This window comes from Condylostylus longicornis, unplaced genomic scaffold, assembly GCF_029603195.1.
Source record: "Condylostylus longicornis isolate FDR11 unplaced genomic scaffold, ASM2960319v2 ptg000003l, whole genome shotgun sequence".
In the NCBI taxonomy this organism is placed as follows: domain Eukaryota; kingdom Metazoa; phylum Arthropoda; class Insecta; order Diptera; family Dolichopodidae; genus Condylostylus; species Condylostylus longicornis.
Window position 1 is genome coordinate 906,752 of NW_026577972.1, and position 24,217 is coordinate 930,968.

The following is a 24,217-nucleotide window of genomic DNA, read 5'->3' on the forward strand; positions in this document are numbered from 1 at the left end:
AAAACTTAATATTATTTTTTAAGGTTAATTAAAATGCATGTAAAACTGAATGTGAATTGCTTTACTTGAATAATTTCAAATAATCAAAATAAATAAAAATAGTTAAAATAAATTCAAGAAATCATACTACTAATTCTTAACTCTGATATAATGCACTATACACACACACACATTCTATATTGTATAGTCGTGCCTTGTTTTTTCTCATCTTGAATATGCTTCACAAGTGTGGTCAACCAACTGTTCATATTAAACAGATTTAGTCCATACAAAAAACTTTTTTTGAGGTATACTCTTCAGCCTTATGAAATCTGACTTAACCTCTCCTCTCGTTTTTAATAAAAAATTTTTACTAATTCGAACTTGGGATCTCGTTCCCTTAACATTTTTATGATTCCTTTTCATAAGATCAATATTATGGGAGACTTGAACTTGTAGTTGAGTTTATATGCAATAAATATAAACACGGACTTTTTTTTTTACTGACAAAAGACAGTAAAATATTGTTTCTTAGCTTTGAACAGTGTGAATTAAACAAATTCAAAACATTCCAGCGTAATAGCATTAAAATAGCTATACTATACAATCTTCATTTAGCAGCTCTCTCTAAATGCTAATTGCTGAATCGTTTTAAGTTTAATCGTTGAAAAGTTTAATAATGAATAAGCTAAACTGTAATATCTGCATGTATATGTTAATTTATATATGTATAAACAGAGTTCTGCAATATTATTTATTAAAATATAGCACAAAATATGTTAATTATTTAAAAATCAAAATATATAAAATATGTATAAGTGTTCTGCAAACTTTAGAGATGTCAACATACATATAAGCTTTGAAACTTTCAAAGATTACATTCGATTTACATTAAGGTACATATTAAATCGACTCCTAATTACCTCGTAATTTTATAATTGACTAATTTTTAAGCAGAAATTTTTTTCACTATAGAAAAAAAATATATATTTATTGTTTTTCTGTATAAATTTTTCCTGTAATTTTCAAGGAAGAAAAAAAGTTACTTATTATAAGAGAACCACATTATAGAAATTTATTGAAGAACCATTCTATAGATACTCGTTCTATAGAAGCACGGCCCATTACAGGAAAATTTCCATTTTACGAACTGTGTTATAGTGGAACCGCAATATAGAAGTCCTGGGTTATACTAAGGTTACCAGTCTTTTAATAACCCAAATATTAAAAAAAAATGAATCTTTTACCGACCACATTGCATACGATAAGTACGTTATGTGATGGCACCAAATTTCTGATATCAAGTTTTCGGTTGGACCACACTTGGTAAGCAAACGCAAATAAACTATTTTAAAAGGGATGTCTGTTTGCCTGTTCGTCTACTTGACTGTCGGTCTGTGTATGCACGAAGATATTTTATATGTGATTTATTGTCACGAATTGATTAACTTCGGGAGTTCGACTTTTTCCAGGTCGATTTGATATTTTGCGAATATATACAAAAAATAATGAGCAAATTTCCGTGAAATTCAATATTTAAATTCGGGATGTTAAAACAATAAATCTATAAATTTTTTGAAAAGATCAGGGCTGAAAAACTGAACTAAGTGGTTGATTTCCCTTGTTTATCATATATACGGAACTAGTTGATGAAATTTCTTGAAATTTAATATTTAAGTTCTAGTTGTTATCGAAGCTAATTGCCCAACTAAGTTTTCAGGGGATTCACAAGGCGAAACTCTACTAGGAACCAAAATTTAACTGAAAGTTTATTAACTTATTTAAAATTGAAAACAAGTGCTTAAAATCTTCTGTAAGACTTTCCCTAAGCTAGAAAATACATTAAATTATGAATTCTACTAATACAACATCATAGTTGCGAATTAATAAGAATGTGCTTATTACACTACTAATTTAACTTAATGGAAACTTCTTCATGCAACTAAGGTTACCAAAAACAAATACTTAGTAATCATGTGAATTACAGTATAAGCAATGTAGAGAACATTTCGTCGGCAATTTCTTCATGCCTCTGTAGCTCAGTTGATAGAGCGTCCGCCTAGAAAGCGGTAGGTCACTGGTTCGAGTCCAATTTTTCCAAAAAATTTTTTTAATTAATTTTTCTGCCTTTAACTCGTTCCTTTGATTACGTCATCCATCTGTTCTGCAGTTGCATGAAGAAGTTTCCATTAAGTTAAACTAGAAAATACACTTTGCGGTTGGTTATGTGCTGATCACTAAAATTTTTTTACCTTTTTTTTTTTTCAATAAATTACTATTAGAATTTTTCATTTATTTACAGCTGTGTATCTCTCTTTACTCATTTATATTAAAAAGCAGAAAGCACTAAGTGGATTTTTTGAGAATTCGGATTTCATAGATGAATTAAATCAGAATAACATAATCTTTGTTGTGGCAAAAAATCATGCAAATCCAGAATGTAGTTTATAAATCCAGAAATTAAAGAGACCAATCCCATTGCACTAATTGATTAGTTTTACAATTTTACGATTTTTTCAAATTGACTTTACTCAAAACACAGTTTCCTGACTTAACGCTTTCTGCGTTTTAACCGACGAATTATGATAGTTACTAACTTTTTTTTCACTTGCCGAGTAAAATAGCGAGACAAATGATCAGACCAATTAATAATTTTTGTAGAAAATGATTTAATAGACATTTTTATAAAAATATAACGGTTCAGGAAAATATAACGGTTTTAAGACTAGATAACGTGAAAAAATTTACGTCACCTACATTGTTAACATGTAAAAAAAATCCACATCTTCTATTAAAGGTTAAATAATATAAATAAAATAAAAATATGTATGTACTTATGTGTAAACATATGTAAAAATTCTAATGAAATTGGGTATACTTCACTTTTATATCTGATTGTAAGTATGTTGTTTGATGTGCTAATGTTTTTTAATATTAAATGTAGTAAAATATTTTATCCCGGGGTTTTTTTGTTGTTTCTTTTTTGTTCCCCCTCGCTTAATGAATGCGTTATAAAACCATGCAGACAAAACAGAAATTTTTCTTCTTTTTTTTTTGATTTATTAAAAAAAATTTCCTTTTTGTTTTGACAGCACGAAGAAAAATTTGACACTTGCACTTTTTGTATTTGTTTTTTTCTTTATTTTATTTTGACTTTTTCTTTAATATTTTTTTTTGATGCTGCATTCCATGCACTTTTTGTGATTTAAAATAAAAATATATATTTTTTTTAATTGAATATTTATTAATATTTTTTATTTTTATTTTATATTTTGAAAAAAAAAAAAAATTTAAGTAAAATAATAAAAAACTTTTTTAGTTTATGAAAAAATGCACATTACACACAAACCCCCGAACAACAAACAAATAGAAAAAGAAAAATTTTTAAAAAGAAAAATATTAAAAAAAAAAAAAAATTTTTTTTTCAATTTGTCTTCGAGACACCGAAGAAACAGACGTTTTAAGGCAGACTAAAAACAAAAAAAAATATACAAAAAATAAAAAAAAAAATAAAACAAAAAAAAAGAAAAATTTAAAATTTTTTTATTTTTTAAATTAACTGATCGCTTAAAAATTTTTACCGCTATTTGTTGTTGTTATGGTTATTTTTGCACGTTTTTATTCTTTTTTTGTTTTTTGATTTTTATTTTGGCTTTTGTTTTTTCATTTTTCAATGATTATATTTTCTTATTTTTTCTTTCCCTCTTCTCTTTCTCCTTTATGCCTTTTTCATTTTTTTTTCTATTTGCAATATGATTATAAAAACTCAACGTTTTTTTTTTTGCATTTTACACACAAAAAAATGGATTTTTAATAAATAAAATGTAAGTGTGTATGTACGTATGTATGCAGTTATATTTTAATGTAAATTTGTATGGATAAATGAAAATTCATTTAGTAAAAAGAGTATCTCAAACTTTTCCACACAAAATTAAATTTAAGTAACGGGAAAAAGTTCTGTTCAATGTTCGAATATTAACAGTACATACATACATATGTATGTACATATTCAAAATGTTCATATATTTTAGATTTTGTCTTTTATGTAAACAGTATGGCAATAAAGTAATAATTATTAAGTGTAGGAATAGATCGAAGACAAAATGTTTTTAAATGTTACCATAGTGATATATGTACATACATTTTTCAAATAAAACATAAAACTATAGCAAGATCATGGAATCCAAATTGTTTAAAATTTACGTCTCAGACGCAAAAAAAATTTTTAGAAGAGCGCAAATACTTTTTTCGTTTTTGCATTTTGGTTTGCATCTGCCCTTTCAACAAAACTAATGATCCAAAATACAAATATTTTAAACCATACATTATTTATATAGACTGTTTTATAAACGTTGAGCTCTCGCATGTGAAGTTTTCACTGCGAGAGATCTCAATAAACTGCACTGCAATAGAACTACGAGTACTAAAACATTGCTGCCAACAAAAACTTTTGTGTCAAAAAGTTTCTGATTTATATTCTCTACTAACTCAATCTATCAAATGAGAACTCAATCTACCAATTGAGATTATGACTATAAAAGCAGAAAAAAATTTGGCGCTGTCGATTTGACAGAAGATTTTTTGCAGTTCTACTAAATGAATGAAACATAAACGGAATGCTTTCTGCAGCAAACTACAAAAATTTGCTGCCATTGCAAATCTTTGTTAAAACTGCAAACGCAAATCAAACCCTTTGCAATTTCGTTTGCAAAATGGATATAACGGTTTGTTAAACAAGTGAAATGCAAGGACACTAACTATCTTTTCTCGAAAAGTTTTGATTTTTTTTCTAAACTCTTATAACTTTTGAGTTTGGAAACCCATTATTTAAAGAAAGTTCTCAGTATAATGGACTTCAATAGTGACTTCATTTAAATGTACAAATAAAATTTCAATTGCACATACCTTTTTTTATTTAAGATTCCTCTGATTTCCAAACAACCGATTTTATCTCTGAGTTTCTCTTCTGATGATCACATCAAAATAACCTAAGTACTTTCTGAAGTTGTAGAAAATTTATATTTAGCTATGTAAGCTAGTATTAGTACAAAAACAAAACCTAAAATTTGAAACATTTCATTACCTCCCCTTTCCCTGCATATATATTAAACCAAGGATGCAAAAATTGACGAAACTTTCGCAATTTCGATGCCTGAAATCCGAAAATTGATTTAAAGATCCATTTTATGAATAACAGTATAATAATATACAAATTTCATCGGCATATGTATATAAATACTTCCTAAATTGTCGTGCGTGAACAACTTCTGCTCACCCAAACCCCACGCAATAGCTAAAAATAAATGTCTTTCACATTTAGCGAGTCCATTGTCTTGTGAATACACTAAAATTTTCGGAATACTTATCTATAGATATAGATATAGATTAAGTGTGAGTACACATTCACGTGGACGTTATAGGTACATTTAAATATTGTTATAAATTAATTAGAAACACAAGCGTGAAATCCCATCAAAAACGCATTTCCATGTTGATTTTTATTCTAAGTGTTATACAAAATCATAATATCACCTCTAATATCAAAAAATTATTAGATTTTATTAAATCTAAAAGGTCTAACTTTACAAGGCTTAACTTTATAAATTTTATATCATATTCCAAATACGTGGCTTAGCCATTTTACTACAGACAGAAACGGATTTAAGGTGCAAAATTTATTCACTATCTTTATTCTATTATGTAGTACAATATACGTTATGTAGTTCTTCTCTTGTAATAAGAAAATATGAGTACAAAATAATTGAGAATTTTGAAAAATTTAACAAAAATATGTGTATTCCAAGAAATATTTTAAGAAGCTTTAAATTCGTCTATATTGATGATGGTGGGGATGATGACAATGATATTGATGATACAAAAAGACCTAGACGATAAAAGAGAGAATGACGAAAATAAGTTTTAGCTCTCATTTATAAGGTACACAAACACAACACAATGTACAACTATAAAAAGAAATTTCTTTCTTTTTTTTTCTTTTTTCTAATTTCTTTTCTTTGCCTTTTTTTTTTTTTTGTAAATTATTGTGCCTAGATATTTTCATTTACTATGGGATATTCATATCTACAAACGCATACATATTTACATACGCAATATTTTTGATATTATACTATACACATAGTAAATTTACTTACATGTAAGTATAATGCTGATTTTTGTAGTGTAAGTAATTGAAATTTTCAAAAAAAAAAAATTTATATTGTATAAATACAGGAAATCACGGCAAAATGTGATATAAAATTTTCTAAAATAATAAAATTATTTCATTAATTAAATTTCTGTAATAAGAAATTAATTTAATTTTAATTGTACGTTCATATATTAAAACATCACATTATTAGAAAAGGTGGACTACATTAATAAGAAAAATTCTTTCCAACGTAAGAGAAAGAATCAGGTTTCACTAGTGATACCACATGGTACTGGTCAGAACCATCATATGGCAGATATCACTAGCTAGAAATATATAAATGGCTAGAAACATTTTTATTTTAATAATCAATATGTTAACTATATGCTCAAACATCCTACCGCTTTTAACCTTTCACTTCGATCACTGGATACATCAATTCTTTACTTCTTTCCCTTTGTGGCAGTATCTATATATACATAATTTTGATATTATGTTTCCAAACATAATTTTATAAAATTATATTGAACTTTCAATTATTTTTTTTTTAATAAAATCAGTGTTACTTCATTACGGACCAAGTTTTTTTTTAGTTTAGGTTAAGTTAAGGATTAGGCGGCTCGTCGAAGGGTACACTTAGGTAATTTAGACTCGTTGTGGTACCACCTGATCATTTTCTTTCCCCTTCCAAGGCTTCTAGCATTTATATTCGCTGAAAGAAGTATAAGAACTAGAGTTCGTCGGCGCCGAACTCGTTCACATCAGATAGGCCACAGTTTCCTCATTCTGTTCGACACAGCAGCTCCTACAGAGCTCGTTTGATGGGCAAACCATTCTCCTGGCATGTTTACCAATCAGGCAGTGTACGGTTAGAATCCCGATTACCGCCCTTATATCACCCCTTCGGAAAGATATCAGATCCCTTGTGCGTCTTTTAATTTGTTAAAAATTTGTTAAAAAAGGAATAGAAAACTGGATTTTCACAACGAAATCGAAACTTAAACATTTCAGTCGATAAATGGCACATTTTTATTAAACAAGTTTGATATTCAGTTTTTTACATTGACAACTTCATAGTAAAGCTTTAGTAATGAAAGCAATTTATTTGAATAATTCTGTTTATTTAAACATATAATTTTCAACAATTTTTCAAATAAGTCTTAAGATTGATAATTTTTGGAAAATAAGATTCTAGTAAAGATCTATTACGTAGATAAAATTTCAACTTTCTATTTTGAAGGTTTTGTAAACATCTCCATTGATGGACGGACAGACATTTTTACAAAACCTGCATCATGCATGCAAATGCTCTCATAATATAAAAGAATTAAGAGAAATTTAATTTCTATATGCAGCACGGCGAAAAGAATTAAAAAACTAAGAACAAACGAAAGTTAAATATGTCAGTTAAGTCAAATGTCAAACAATTACAATATTGTAAACTGTCCTTTTTCTGTTCTTTATTAAGAAATTTTAGAAGTAGTAATATCTGAATACTACTGACACATCCTCTTGCCCTGATATATTTAAAACTTCGATGAATGAAATCCTTATTTATATAATAATATGGTTTTTTTCTTGTTACCATAACGCTTTTTAAATTCCTGTGAATAAAAATAAAATTTGTCCTACATATTTTTTTTATTTATCTGCTACTGTTATCGATATTTAATCACTCACTGTATGTATACGTTATACAATTACATAATTCATTTTTATTTTGTATTTATGAATGACTAAATTGTTATCACGTCAAATTATATATAAGAAAGAAAAGCACAACTTATGACGTTAACAGAACTATCAACTTATACATTTTAGTTACTTTTCTATTTTTTTTTTATTTTTAATTTGTTAATTTTTTTTTCATAAATGAAAATGATATTTTACTATTTATACTACCCCATACTACAAAATTTTCTGTGTTTTTTGATTTATAAACATTGCCACTGTGAATTTTGGGAATCAATATGCGAATTTGTAGAATAAGGCTGAGGGCTTCTTGAATTGTATCTTTATAATAATGAAACTATTTAAACGGATTACATTTTAACTTTATATTTTATAAATTATTTTGTTGTATTCGGTCTTATGTTCGAACACAATGTAAAAAAATTTTCAACACATTTTTCCAAATCAGTTTGCTTAAAACGTTCCTGATTGTCCTGTAAACTGCACTGTTTCAAATTTAATTTGATAGTATAACAAGTCCGGCTAATAATAAAGTCGGGTCAAACCAATGGTTTGTAATGTAACACATTTCCCTTCAAGAAGTAATAATATTGTTTTTAAAACAACCTTCGTAGCTAGACCTACTACATTATTAAAATTAATTTCATTAATATATGGAACTATTTCAAGGATTGCAATAATTTACGATGAACAATTTATTCAGTCTTTGATATAAAGCAAAAAAAATTAAAGATGTGTTAACATAATGCTCGATTTTAGGGGTTAGTTGCGTGAGATAAAAAACATAGTTATTTTTTTAGTAGCATAAAATTTACCGCTAGCTTTCTGCATTTATAGAAATTTGAAAAAGCTTGCAGTTTTGGAAATATAAAGTGCTAAAAATTCAAATTTTACAAATTTCGAAAGGCGTTAACTTGAGAGGGGGTAGAGGGGGAAACAAATTTTTTTCTAAAAAAATGAACTATGTACTTGTGTTTAAAAGCTCCTAGATATTTTCAGACTCCTACAGTCTAAGGTCTAGAAGAAAAGTAATATCAAAAAATTTGCTAAAAACGGGTTTAAGATAACAGTAAATTTTAATAGCCAATTTGATTTTTTAAAGTTTAGATATGGCATTCCGCGGCAAAACTACTTTTCTGCCACTACTATTCTGCGTTCTGCAAAATTCGAAAAATGCTTATGTTTTGCTGTGACAAATAGTGAAAAAATAGCATTTTAGGGTTTTAGTGGGGCTATAACTTTTAGAGGGTCGGAGGTAGGAAAAATTTTCTTATACGAATGTAAGTTTCTAGTGAAGATCTATTTACATATGAAATTTAAACTCTATCTTCATGTCCACGAACGGACAGAATAAAACTTTTTTCAAAATTTTTTCTAGAAAAGTGCCAAAAATACAAACTGTTTGATTGCTTAATTTCATGCGATAACAAAGTTGCGTGAACGCCCGCTTGATAAACCTATGGAATACAAATATGCAATCAAACAGTTGCAAAATTAAAAATTTCATGTCTGCTTGCGTCCTAAGTAACAAAAATTTTTATATATATGTATGTACATTTTAATTTTAAATATAATATGTACATAAGTATTACATAGAATTGAGTTATCATTTCTATATTCGCGGATATTCACTGTCGTTGTACATATGCGAGCATACATGAATATGAGCAGTATCGTGTGTAGTTTACAGAGTTGAAATGTTTACACAAAATATTGTGTGAATATTGTACTAATCAAAAAAAAATTTAAAGAATTACTCAAGATTAACAATGATTCATTCAAAACACTTTTTTTTTTTGTTTTTATTGAATATTATATGAAAGACCGGTTGTCATTAACATTAAAAATATGATTTTTTTTGCACATTCTCTCGTAAAGCGCCTTCTGATAATTTTTCAAGTGTTACTTTGGCTATATTAGAAGCAAAACAAAAATTATACTTTAAATAAATGCGTAATAATTTTATTATATACGGTATATCTACATATGTAGATATTTTTATTTTTTATGAAGTGTTTCAAATTTGTTCTATATATTAATTACCTATATTGATTTCGTTTTTGAAATTAAAAATGTCAAATGCAAAGCTGTAATTTGTTAAATTGTGTATCAGTACCGTATAATTACTTATAATTTTAAATATAAAGATTTTTTTTCGAAATTATTCATAAATTGCGCTAATATACGGAAAAACTCTATTATACCTATAATACGATAAAAAAATTCAAATTATAAGTTGTACATAATTGGAAATGGATGAATATATGTTAAATTTATAAAGACTTACAAATATTTTTTGGAAGAGCTTATGTGAGAAAAAAATATTTTGAATTTTTGATTTATACCCGTACCGTTTGCTTTACCGTTTGTAACATTTAGATATAATAGTCTGACATATAGACATAGGTGTATATTTTTGATTAGCGTCGAATTCTAAGTTGATTTAATCACGTCTAAGTTCATTTAACTCTGCGATAATTCAAAAACTAATTGAGCTAAGCTCACCAAATTTTAACAAATAATTTATAATAGTAAATGTCAGAACTTTATTTAAATTGAATATGATCAAGGCAGTTGTTCAGGTAACTACCCCACAACTTCAAAAATTATTTGAATCTCAGAAATGATTGAAGCTATAATAACAAAATTACAAGCAAAATATATTATTAGGACTGTTATGTGTGATAAAAATCGTTGAAATTTCTTGACTTCAATAGTTATTTGGTCATATCTTAGGTTAGGTTAGGTTGACGCGACCATCCGAGAATTTTAGCCACTTGGCCATAATATATCTTGACCCGTTGTGATGCCGCTGGAAAATTCATATCTTAGAAACAATTGAAATTACAGTATATTGAAATTTTACTTTTATTAATATGGTAATACGGCAACTATTATTTTCGTGTGAATGTATGTTGGAAGGGTATGACAAATAGGATAACAAGTTCGTACGGGTATATGGTAAATTCGTTTTTTTTTTTTTCAAATCTCAGATATCGAATTTGTTTGAGTTAATACAATTTTGTTGTAGGAGTGCATAAGAATATACAACACAAGTCAGTTAAATATCGGTTGCTTATATTAGATTATTTTTTCGAATTTAAATTCACTTTTTAACCGCATAAATCCGTTTGTTTTTTTTTATTCAATATTTCTTTATTAAAAATTTTATTTTATATAAATATAATTCAAAACTTAAACCACTATTATATACCTATAAAATAGAAAATACAAATTTAATATCATGAAGTATTAACAAAATTTATATTGTCGGACATAATTATTCATTTAAATTATCACATGTACTTATGATTCTATAAATTTTATAAATCATAATAAAGAAATAGAAAACATGAAAAACATTGTAGCAAATTAATATACAAAGTTGTTGCTGTTACAAATTCATTGACTTGATGGATAAACAAAAGGTTTTTATCAAAAGTAATAAATTCATAAATTCAGGAATATACGATTGATTTTATAAAAGATTTCATGAATTCGTAAAAATAGATAATCATAAAAAATTATGCAACAACCTTTAAAAGCTGCTCAACTTCTAAATGCGTTAAAATTTAAAAGACAAAGCTTAATCTGTTTCAAAAATACCGACAAGATCCTTTTAATTCTTATATTATATCATCAGGCAATTTATTAAAAACTCTAGGAGCAATACTGAAGAACAAATGGAAAAAATGATCAAACATTACTACATAAATTATATCCACCAATGGTAGGTCTGACATTTAAGTAATCCGATCTCAGAAAAAATTTCTTAAGAATCTTGTATAAATATAAATTACGTAATGCCAAAATACCTAAATTCTTGAACAAATCAAATGTGGAAGTTAAACGACTACATTTAGCTAGAATCCTAATAGCATATTTCTGTAATACAAAGACACTCTGTATTTTATTGTGGTGAGTACCACACCAATACGAAATTCCATACTGGAGAATGAAAAAGAACAAAGTAAACCACACTTGCGACTATACAAGCTTACTTGATACAGTTGTCTTATCATATTCATGAAATACGACTTCAAATAAGTCGTGTACTCCATTCAAACAAACCTAGAATCAATAATTAATCCTAAATACTTAAATTTAAGGACACTTTCAAAATCTTAGCACAATTATCAAAATATCCAAATCGTGGTTCATGTCAACAACAAGTTCAAAACAGGTTGAACAAGTATAAGCAAGAGCCATATAATTGGCAAAAGCCGTCGGGTTACCTTTAAAAGATTGAGTAAATAAGAGAATTCATAAAAATTACTCGTATTGTATGTATACGTATAAGTAGATTTGTGATCAACAAACCGAAAAAAAATATTTAAACTTAATTTTTGTAAAATTAAAATTTAACGCTGATAAATTTAAAATTTTAATTAAATTTAGTTGTTTTTCTTATAATTAATTATTGGCACTAGATTTATTAGTCAATATGTACATATGTACGAATATACTAACAAATTTTAACACAAAATGAAAAAAAAAATTAATTACAAGGCCATTTACTTACAAATGGAAAAAAAATATTGAAGTAAATACATATGTACAAAAAAATATTGAGATCATACCTGCTTAAGTAATTTACAATATTTATATACATAGTGACCATCTGCGTGCAATTTAGTTTATAGGACAATATAGCAGTACCTACTTTTATTTTCAATATTGCGTGTTTTAAATTTATTTATAATTATCACAAAATAAAATTTTCACACTTTTATATTTTTACTTACTTACAATACATATTAGCTAGAACTATTTACAATTAAAAAGCCTATCTATCGTGATTTTAACCCTTTTTAGGCTTAAAATTTATATGTACTATATATATTGTATTAGGAGAACATTATAAATTCAAATTTTGGGGTCTACTAAGGGCCATTAAAGTTTTAGTCACTCGTCCTTATTACATACAATTTATTTATTCTGAATATTTTTTTATTCACTAAATCGTTAATATAGTGCGTTGTGACGAAATTAAATGGTTTCTTGGGTGGTGCAAAACACATTATAGATGTTATGGCCAAATATCATTCACGAGTAATAGCATTTTAAAAAAATCATTTCTTTAGTGAAGCGTGCTTCGAACGCGATCTCTTATTACCGACCGCACTGTATACAAGGTTATGTGATGTTAACAAATTTTAGATGTAGCGTTTTCAGTGGGAACGCACTTCCCCATGGTAGGGATGCGTAAATAAGCTACTTTTAAAAAGATATCAATCGGTAAGTCTGTGTGTGCACGCGTGTATCTCAAGTTCGGCTGAACCGATTTTGATGAAACTTTATATGTAAATTAACTTTGACCATGGCACGGATTGATTAACTTTTGGAATATATCAGACATCGCGAACTGGACTGTTTTACGGGCCGATTTTAGATTTTTGCGTATATAAAGAGAAATTATCTACGAATTTCGGTGAAATTCAATATTTAAATTCGGAATGTTAAAATAATGAATCTGTAAATTTTTTGGAAAATTACATTTTTCTAAGAATGTTAATTTAAAGTTTGCTAACTTCCTTAAAATTGAAAGGAAGTGTTCCAAAGACATTTTCATAACCTACTGTAACACTTTCACTAAACTAGGCAATTAACATACGATGGGTTATGTGTGGATCCTTTCAGATATTTTATTTTGTTGTGTTTTCAAAAATTTCTACTTTAAACAGCTATTACCACATTATAAATGGATTTTGAAAACAACTTTTTGCAAATTAGTAGTGCCGAGAACATGTGTTGAGTGGGAGCACAAATTTAGTGAATACAATGTGCGTGTACATTCATTGTAGACAAAAGTGAATCTTCATATCAAAGTTTAAAAGAGATTTATGTGTAAATTTATTAATTTTAAAATCAATTTGGATCATATTATTTTCCTGGATATCTTCACGGTCTAAAGTTACTTCAATTTCCGCCTTAAAATTTTCAAAATCTTCGTTTTCCGTTTCTATTAAATCTGTTTCTAATTCGTCAGCTGTATTTGGCTAGAAGTTATCATCACTGACAGAAAAAAAAAATTCTTCGTCTTTTAACCGAATACAAAATACTGAAAATACAATAAAACTAATGAACAGAGTCTTATGTTCATGTCCATTTAATTAAATAATTATATATGTATATACATATATACATATGTTCACACACAAGTAAGTATAATGTATTATTTCTTTATAGTTACTAAGAAAATGCAAAAAAAAAAATATCGAATTTCGCTACGCTCCATTGGCCCTATTATACTCCAACGAACCCATATACGTACATGTGAACATAATACTACCATCGAAAATGATTTTACTAACAGATCTAATTTTTTTAACTTTTTTCGTAGAACTAAAGTAAAAGGAAAACCGTATTATTTTATTAATATTTAATCTTATTTTAAGTAAAGCTGCAATCATACTGTAATAGTTAAAAACACTAATATTTATTTGTCTTCGACACTTAAAATAGATGAAATCAAAGAATTTCTTACATAAAAATTAGTTATGCACATCACTTTGATAAGATTTCACCTAAAGTCGTTGACAAAAAGCACTTTAAGGAATCAATTACTGTATACGCATAAAATAATTCGTTATTAAAATCCATGCACTATGTATTTGGATTTCATAATACATACGAATAAAACGCGTGACTGTTGAATGAGTTAAAACTAATCATACGATTTCTATGCAAAAGGTCCCAGGCTCCAATCCTGAAAAATTCGATTTGTCAGATGAACATTTTTTTTATTGATAATTTTATTACCGACCGTATTGTGTAAACAATAGGTAGGTTATGTGATGGCAACAAATTTTGCATATCGAGTTTTCGGTGGCAACGCACTTCTCCATAGTAGGGAAGTGTAAATAAACTATTTTTAGCAACCTGTCGGTCTGTCGGTTTGTGTGTGCACGCGTGTATCTCAAGTTCGACTGAACCGATTTTGATGAAATTTTATATGTAACTTTACTTCCACAATACCACTGATTGATCAATTTTTGGAATATATCAGGCCTCGGGAACTGCACTTTTTAGCGGGCCGGTTTTACATATTTGACCATTTTAAAGAAACTATTCAACCGATTTGCTTTAAATTTCATATATAAGCTCGATCGGCCGCAAAACCTCATAACTTTTGGAAGAAATCAGGCGTCTGCAACTAGACATTTACTACGGGCCAAATATACATTTTTGTGTATATAAAGAGAAATAATCAACCGATTTCATTGAAATTTAATATTTGAATTCCTCGTACTAAAACAATGAACATATGAATTTTTTGGAAAGTTCAGGGCACGGAAACTGATTTGCGGGCCGATTTTACATTTTTCACCATTTATCTACGGAACGACTTGATGGAATTTCGTGAAATTTGATATTTGAGTTCTGGTTGTTACCGAAAATAACTGGCGAACATTTGAGGGAATTCAGGTAGCACAAAGCGAAATTCTACTAAGAGCCAAATTTACATTTTTCTAGGTATGTTAAATATAAGCTTGCTAATGTCCTAAAAATTGGAAAGAAGTATTTAACAGACATTTTTATAATATTCTGTAACATTTTCACTAAACTAGACAATACACATTGCGGTCGGTTATGTGCTGGCCACATCAGATTTTTTTTTTTGTCCTTATTTAAAATGAAATTAAAATAGCTTTACTCTTAAAATAGCTTCATAAATGTGAAATTGATGAAATAAAATAACATAATTTTCTTATTAAATTTTGTCTTAAAGATGCATTGTCAAGAAATTTAATGTCCACTTATGTTTTGCTTACTAATACATTTTGCGGCAGATCGCGAAAAGAATGCGTACTAAATGCGTACCTAAATACTTATAATAAAACAATGTAGATTGTATTAACTTTAATAATTTTATTTTAATATTTAATAATTAATATTTTGGGATTATTATTGCAACTTATATTTGTTCAAACAATGTAAATGTAAGTCAACATATAATAAAAGTTTTTACGATATCTTATTAATGTAAATCACTTTAGGATAATGCTCCAGAAACTTAGTTTCTACAAGTGCAAATGCAATATTTGAAAGCCTCTTAAACAACTTACAACAAAAGTTTTTTTATATTTAGGTTTTCAAAAATTTGTAGGTACATGCGCATGGTTATACTTGTATACTTAAAATGGTTCTATTTGGAGCCGTAGTAAAAAAAATAATGGAAATATACCGTGTAGATTTTTTTTCTTAAAATAAACTCCATCTATTATCGTTTAATATGATTGAAGTTTTATCTAAAAGGTTAAAACATTAAACTTAATTAAGGTATTCATCTAAATCACTTGAGAAACATTTGAAAGTACATGAAATTTTCAAGTACATACATACATACTAAAATAATTTCAATTCTCCTTTTTAGCATTTTTACAAAAAAAAATTTTGAAAAAAAGTACTCATTAGTTTTACTTTGCACACATGTTTACAAAACTTCTACATCCTTGAAAATAAAAATTTGAAATTTCACACAGACATAGATCTTTACTAGAAACTTATTTCCAGAATTAAGAACTAGAAACTTATTTCCAGAAGCAGAAGAAAATTTTTACCTATCTCCCCCCTCAAAAAGCTACAGCTTGTAATTGCTCTAAAAATGTAATTTTTTGACTATTTATTGTAAAAAAACCACAAACATGTTTTAAATCCTGTAAACGCAAAAAAGTAGTGGTTAGCTTTTTCTAGCGCAGCATTAGCATATTTGAAATTTAAAAATACAAAATTAAATCTTTAGATTTTTAATATTATTTTTCTTGTAGACCTCAGATTGTAGGAATCTGAAATTTTAGCAGTTTTAGACACTAATAAATAGTTCATTTCGCGAGAAGAAAATTTTTTTTCCAAGTCCATACCCTCTCAAGCTATCGCCACTCAAAATTTGTAAAATTTGAATTTTTGACATCTCCCTGAAACTGCAAGCTTTTCCAAATTTCTATAAATTTCCATTAAAAAACATTATTTTCTATATGAATGAAAGTAATTTTAAAAATGCAGTATGTACATGGATTTTTTTTTTAAAGCAGGGTTTTTACTTTTTTTGAAGGGAAAAATGCTACATTACAAAACATTGGTTTGACCCAACTTTATTTTTACTTTATATAAGTATTTATATACTAATTTAACGACAAAAATTACCTTTTTACTCTTTATAAAAATTCATTTTATGGAAAAATTTTAATTATTTTATACATGCATGATAAGAGCAGATGTCTGACATACTCCAAACTCTCATATATTCTAAATATACAGTATGGTCTCTTTTTATGTGGACTATTTCTATTCCATCCAAGAAAATTTTTTAACAAACATAAAATTTTTGAAATAAAATTTGCAGTAATAAGTAGCACATTTTGGTTTCATTTTAATAAAGTAAAATGAATTAAATTTGAATATAATTTTATTTCAAACTTTTAAGTATGTATTTCTTTAAGTAATTTTAAAGCATTTTCTTTAAGTAATTAACTAAATTTGAATTATTTTTCAAAATAATTTATTGAATAGTCTATTTCTGTAACTTTTACAAACAAATTAATTTTAACTTGTTGTTCCGGTTTTATGAAATTATGGAACGTATTCCTACTTTTCCAAAGTAAGTAAAGTATGCGCTTTGCTGAAAAACGTATATCCCTAACCCATAACGCGAGACTTTACTGTATTATGCTTATGTTTAAAAATTACTTCTCTTATCAACTCTCTCTATTGTGTCTTTACATTATGATTATACTATTTTTTTCCTTGGGTTTATTTATCAATTTCTCATTATCAAATTTACTTGTATTTGATTTTTTTTTATGACAAAATGTTTTATAACTGTGATTATTTTTAATGATGGAGTAAACAATTTTATGTATATTTTGGTACTTTTAAATTATTACACTAAATAATGAAAATTATGATAACCCTACCAGCAATTTTTTTTATCTTAAAAATAGTAAATAAATTGCTGATAATAATATTTAAAATAAGGTTTTAATTAAAAAATTAGAAAAAAAAATAATAATAATAATTTATGCGATAATTGGCGACAGCTGACATCAAAAAAAAAAATTCCAAAAATAAATGCAAATTTAAACTAGTAAGAATTTTTTAAGACAATTTATTGAGCGAATATACCGAGGAGGGAGGATACGTAAAATTTCTTATTTTTTATACCTCAACTATCCGAAATGAATACTGGTTTTCCATGAAGATTATATTGAGAGTAATGTCGATTAACATTTTGGTACGCCGAAATGAGCTTGAAAATTTGAATTATTCCAAAAAGTAATAAAGGGAAGTTACACTTTATTTATACCGCACGAACGTACAGTCGAAAGGTATTAAGAATTCGCCATTATTTAAAAGCTCTCAGATAAAAACATAGGATATTAGTTTCTGAGTAGCTTAAAATTCTGAATCGATTAAGTCATGTTTGTCCAACCGCCCTAACAGATTATTTCAAAACTAGTTGAGATAATTTCACCGAATATTCATAAAATGATTTATTATAGTATAAACAAACTTAAGGCAACTTCAATAAATATTTGGCTAAATTTCAGAAATTTATTGAAACTTTAGTATTGAAAGTTAGTACACGCAAATATATTATTGAAACTTTTACATATAAATTCCTGAAATTCTTTAATTCGTTGTGGTAAGTCATAAAACTTCGAAACTTATTAGATAATAATATATTAAAAACTGGTGAGATTACAGTACTGAAATTTTTCATATGCGGACACGGTAATATATGAAAAACATTTTCGCGTGGAGTTCACACACACAAATTACTCTTGTAATCACATTAATTGGGAAGATGGCTCCCTGGAGGAGTGTACCTTAGGCGTCATGTCTAATATCTATTTTAAAGTGAGGCACACAGTATATCTTTTCAATAATAAATATTATAATCCCAAACCAATACCGCAAATCTATAAAATCTTTAATATTCGAATAAGGATTGCATTAAATCTATATAAACATAAAGCGTATGCATAATAAAAGAATATTCATTTAAAATTTTAAATCAGGAATACTAGTCAGAAATCTTGTTTGTACTCGTATATACAAATAATTAATAGTTGAAACACAAATTTATTCAAATAATATTATACAAAACTTACCAAACCAATTGTGGGACAGATTTTGTACGAGATCACCGTTTCATTTACCAAATAAAATTTTTAAACATTTATGTATGTGGACAAGATCTGTAATTAAAAAAAATTAGCTTAAAATATTATTAAAAAAGGAAAAAAAAAAAAACAATTTTATTTAATTTACATATTTCAAACAAATTTAGTTCATAAAGTTCTCAAAGTTTAATCATTCTTTTTCTTCAGAAAAAGAAGTTTAACATAAGCAGAACACAACAAAGTGACTTAAGGTTAAATTGGTATTTGTCAAATTATATTGAACTCGGAGTAATTGTGATTGACTTGCTAATGGGACGCACTATTTTGTATATTTTTACAAGAAGTAAAAATTACCATACAAGTTTTCATGTGTTAATTTTGACATTTAATTGTCAAATTTATATCAAATATCGCTTTGACATTTAATTTTCTGTATATAACGTAAAAACTATCGATTGGTATAAATATTAGTTACGCACAAGTAATAGTCAAATTAATGATTTAAAAGCTGTTCGACTGATGTTGCTAAATTATTATATTTAGAAAATTTGACAAAAGCCAATTGTTTCTTTTTAGAATATATGCCAAAAACACTCTTTTAATAAAGTAGAAAATTCTCTGCGTTGGGCCATCACATTTTTTGTAAGGCCAAACTGTCCTTTTTCGTATTTAAAATTAACTGCAACACTTTTTTAACCGAAATGTTTCTTTACCTTATTAATAACTACATTTAAAAAACGGTAAATACTTCTCAAACAAAACTATTGCTTTAAGTTTTAGACAGAGAGCCATTCCAAAATCAAATTTAGTTTGAAAATAAATTTCTCGTAAAAAAATACAAATTCGTAAAAGAAACTAGAGACTCTGTTAGTGAACGAAAGCGAAAATGGCTTAGCTGTGCATTAAGGACACTCTTTCTGGGGTTTCTTAAATACTTTTTAATAAAATATCAGGAAAAAATTAATTAAAGATGGAAAAGCAAGATTAAAATCCGGCAACTATTTTAAGTTTGACATTTAAATAAAGACGGCTCATAAATAAATTTTCTGCAATTTGAGCTTACATTTAAAACTAAAAAATGATGCCAAGAATAAAAAAAGAAATACCTCGTATTAGAAAAAAAATTGGAAAAAAACAATCTAATCAGTTTTTCGAAATTAACTGACAAAACATAAGTTTTGAAAAAACATTTACCGACTTCCCCTCCCTCTCTGCCTTTCCTACGATACCCATGTTTCTAACTTTTCTTTACTATATGCACTGAAACCAGTAGCAATCATAAAAATAAATTCAAAATTTAAAGCAAGAAAATAAATTCTTTATTACAAATTGGCTTTTGATTTTTGTTTGGCTTCAGATTTTACATTGAAATGCTTTTCAATTCACACACACAAAAACAAAAACAAAATGAAATAATGTTGAAGGTTTGACAATATTGTAGTTGAGAACTTAAAATAATTGTAGATGAAAAAACATTGTAAATTAAAATTTTCTAACTTTTTACTTTTTTTTTTTTACTTGGTTTGCTTTTTTACTTCCTTTGTCAGAGTAAGTATACAATTAAACTGTTTACTCTTATCAATATAAATAATAATTTTCTCTTACACCATATATGGTATATGATAACTATATAAGCACTATGGGTAGAGGGTCGATTTCATACACTTTTTTAAATCAATAAAATAATTTACTATTCCGTTTTGAAAATGCTTAAATGCTTTTATAAAGTACATTGTGTATAAGAATGCTTTGGTTAAGGTCAGAAAAACTACTCGATTTGAACTACTGGGATCAGAACCGAAATTCATCGATCACAGAGATGGCGTGAATAGTTTTTTTTATTTTTGAAATAACAACTGGCTTCTTTTGTTCATAATATTTTTGGAAAATGTGTTTCAAATAAGAAAAATTCGATAGTGGCTTGCTAATTTCAAAATTAAAGTTGCGATTTTACAAATGTCATTATGAAATACCAAAACTTAGATTACGCACCTTATGCATTTTCATGTACAAAGCATATTTTTTGCTACAAATATATATTTACAATCCATATGATGCAGGAATATGAGGTTTGAAATCAATTTAAAACTTTATATATTTAAGTAAATTGAATTCAGTAATTCATCACTAAGTTGAATTGAATTTTAAAAATTATACATTTTGGAAGTTAGTCTTGTTAAGTTATTACCAAAAAAAAGACAAATGGCTGAAAAACAAAAACAAAAGAATAATCAGAAAAAGCAAAATTGAAAAAATTATCTAGGCGCTCCACACCTTTCAGAAAAACTAAAACCTTTCCTTCATTACGTTCTATCGTATACCGTAACAACCAAATAATTTGTAGTTATAAACTCGAAAAAAATATAAAATTTACATGAAAGTATTTTTTATTTTATTTTTTTTTTTTTTAGTTACCTGAATGCCCTCTATGGGCAAATGATGTAATCAAATTCTATATGATTTTGCATTTGCAAACATTTAACTAATGGTTTCCTTCCGATTGTCCTGCAATATAAACATATTATACAATTAAAGTGATATTTTTGGTGTATAACAAAACAAAATGAAAAAACAAGGAAATAATTAATAAATTTTATTTACGGCAATGGAAAATTGCAAAAAACAAAAAATTAAAAAATTAAATTAATTCAAATACAAACAAGGAAATTAATTGTATATTCGCAAAATACTTTTTGGAAAATTTTGTGAATCTTTAAATTAACAAAATGATTACAACATAATCGAGACTACATATACATTGTTCATTCGGGCTATTTGATTGAACAAATTATAATTGTAAAATAGAGCGAAAACTAAATGACACCTACGCAAATAACAATTTTTGTCCAAATTCGCAATCACAACAACACTTTGTGTTTTTCTGGATCGCAACAACTATTTCAACTGGAGCGATAACGGTGACAGAATAGTAGCGGTGATAACAGCTACAAAGAATAGCATTAAACTGTATTGTGTAACATTGAATTGTTTTTTTTTTTTTTAACAAAATGGGGAAAATTATTAAGGATGAATTGATGATCAATGCATAAAATGATCAAAATATTTCAAAAACAGTTTCATAACTGGACAACGACAACGGTATTAATGGACTGGAAGACACCAACGCAAACTCGATATACGAAATTGGGTGCCTTCTTTTAAAATTTTAAATTTGAAATGATGATTGCAATAATGAATTGCAATCGCAAAGAAAATTATCAAAACTAAAACCACCGACAAAGATTATTGTGCAGGAAAAAGCCTATTTACATAATAACCCTATTGGATATTTTAAAATTAAAAAAAAAAACTTGTCTTTTTGCTAAATACTAAAAATAAAATTTCATATTTTTTAATCATACTTTTAAATTATGAAGCTTTAATGTTTGCCTAATCTATATGTATATGTAGAATATGTGTTTATATTTGAACATTGTGGACATTATGTGAAACACGAAAAATAAACCAATTACCGCACCCATATTCACCGCATCTTGCATGCAAACTTATGCCTTATGTTCCGCAGTTATGCCTTCTTCGCCTACCTATACCATTTCCAATCCTTGCCTAATTTATTTCCTATTTAGCTTTCTCTTTTTCCTAAATATATTGTTCTTTTAAGATTTATATGTATGTATGTTTACGAATTATTTATAATTAACATTAAGTATAATAAATTTATTTCTTTTTATTTAGTTATCTAGTTGAGTTACAATTAGGTTACTTATTTCTGTTTTTGAATTGCGAAAAAAAAAATATTCGAACGTACAAAAATAGTAATGGCACGTACAGACAAGTGAAGTATATTTATCCCAATTATAGCACTTCTTTGTTTTTCTCGAATTTCCTAAAAGTTTACTCACAACTCTTTCATCCATTTCTTCCCTGTCCTTCACGTTTATTTTCATCACAACATTTTTCTTCATTTCCCTCTTCTTGATTTTCCTTTCTTTCACTTTTCTTTCCTCAATTTCTCTTTCCTTATATTTTATTCTATTCTCTCTCCTTTCTCTAAGCTCTCTTGCGTTACATTCTATTCCACGCACTGCCACAAATTTTCCTTCCTTTCATTGTAATTCGTTTCATTTACTCCCCGTTACTTCCGTTGTCACCTATTTTATCCCATTCAATACAATTCCGTTCCCCTCCATTATTCATCAATTTCATTAATTTCTCTTCACTTTCCCAAAATTTTATGAATCTATAATATTCTTAAAATTTAAAAACAAAAATATACAGACATATAAACAGATTTTAAATAGATTAATTTCTCATTTAATTCACTTTCTTATAATAGGGGTAGGTTTCTCCCTTCGAATAAATGGAACCCACCTTCTTTAAAAATTAAAACTATTTTTTTCCATTATTAAATTACATACATATATTTTTCCTTTTATTTATTGTCAATTTTTCTTCATAAATTCATAATTTTTTTTTTCATTCCTTTCCTTTTTTGACATTTCCTTTTATTTATCATAAATGTATGTAAATTAAATTCTATGCAACAAATAGCCAAAGATAATCGAAAAGAATTTAAATAAAAACAAAAAGAAAGTAAAAAAGGATAGTCAGGCGCTCCCATAGTAAAACAAAACAAAATGAGAAAAGAAAAAAAAAGTTTAAATCTTCGCCATCCAATCGGGCACCGCCATCAGCCAATTTCCAACCCCCCTCCCCCACCTAAGAATAAAATAATAAAAAGCTGAATATTAATGACCTACCCCTAAGTTACATTTATTCTGTTACAAAAATTTGCATTAATGAAAAAAATCAAAATTTATGTGACTTCTTAAAAAAACGTATGTAAAAGAGAACTGACGACAAAATTGTCGAGTGAGTTACTTAAAGATAAGAACACACAAATACAAAAATGCAAAGTGAAATCATCATAAAAATTATTCTTAAGCTATAGCCCTTTTTTATGATACACAATATTTAATGAAACTTATTAATTTATTTAAACAGTGAATAAATAATTTTACCAAAAATTAATATTTATACTCTTAAATCACTCTCACTAACCTTCCTCACTGTAATTGTTAAAAATGAAATTTTTTCAAAGTTAAAACCACCACCTATGCCCCACACATCCACGCTTAATGTAGGATTGAAATTTATAGCGAGATAAAGAATAGGAGGCCCAGACACACGAACTAAAGTTTTATTGCATTTTATATGTTTAGATATAACTGTAAAACATTCCCTGCAACTTTTAAAAATATATAGACGTTCTCAGGGTGAAAAATATAAAAATGAAATACAATTTTTTTTT

At 27.0% G+C, this 24,217-nt stretch overlaps 1 protein-coding gene across 13 annotated transcripts in view; it reads right to left on the reverse strand.

Annotated features, from left to right (window-relative positions):
* The window catches only part of LOC129606370 (plasma membrane calcium-transporting ATPase 3), a 198,515-nt gene that overhangs the window by 145,929 nt on the left and 28,369 nt on the right, over nucleotides 1–24,217 (reverse strand). For 9 of the 13 annotated variants that reach the window (XM_055516768.1, XM_055516760.1, XM_055516685.1 and 6 more), the window contains 2 exons: nucleotides 21,361–21,450; nucleotides 18,934–19,020 (listed from right to left, as the gene is read on the reverse strand). The gene's annotated coding sequence lies outside the window, so the exon portion shown is untranslated. Of the gene's footprint in view, nucleotides 1–2,862; nucleotides 3,229–18,933; nucleotides 19,021–21,360; nucleotides 21,451–24,217 lie in introns of those variants that run through there. The other 4 variants (XM_055516728.1, XM_055516711.1, XM_055516719.1 and 1 more) reach the window with 2 other exon arrangements.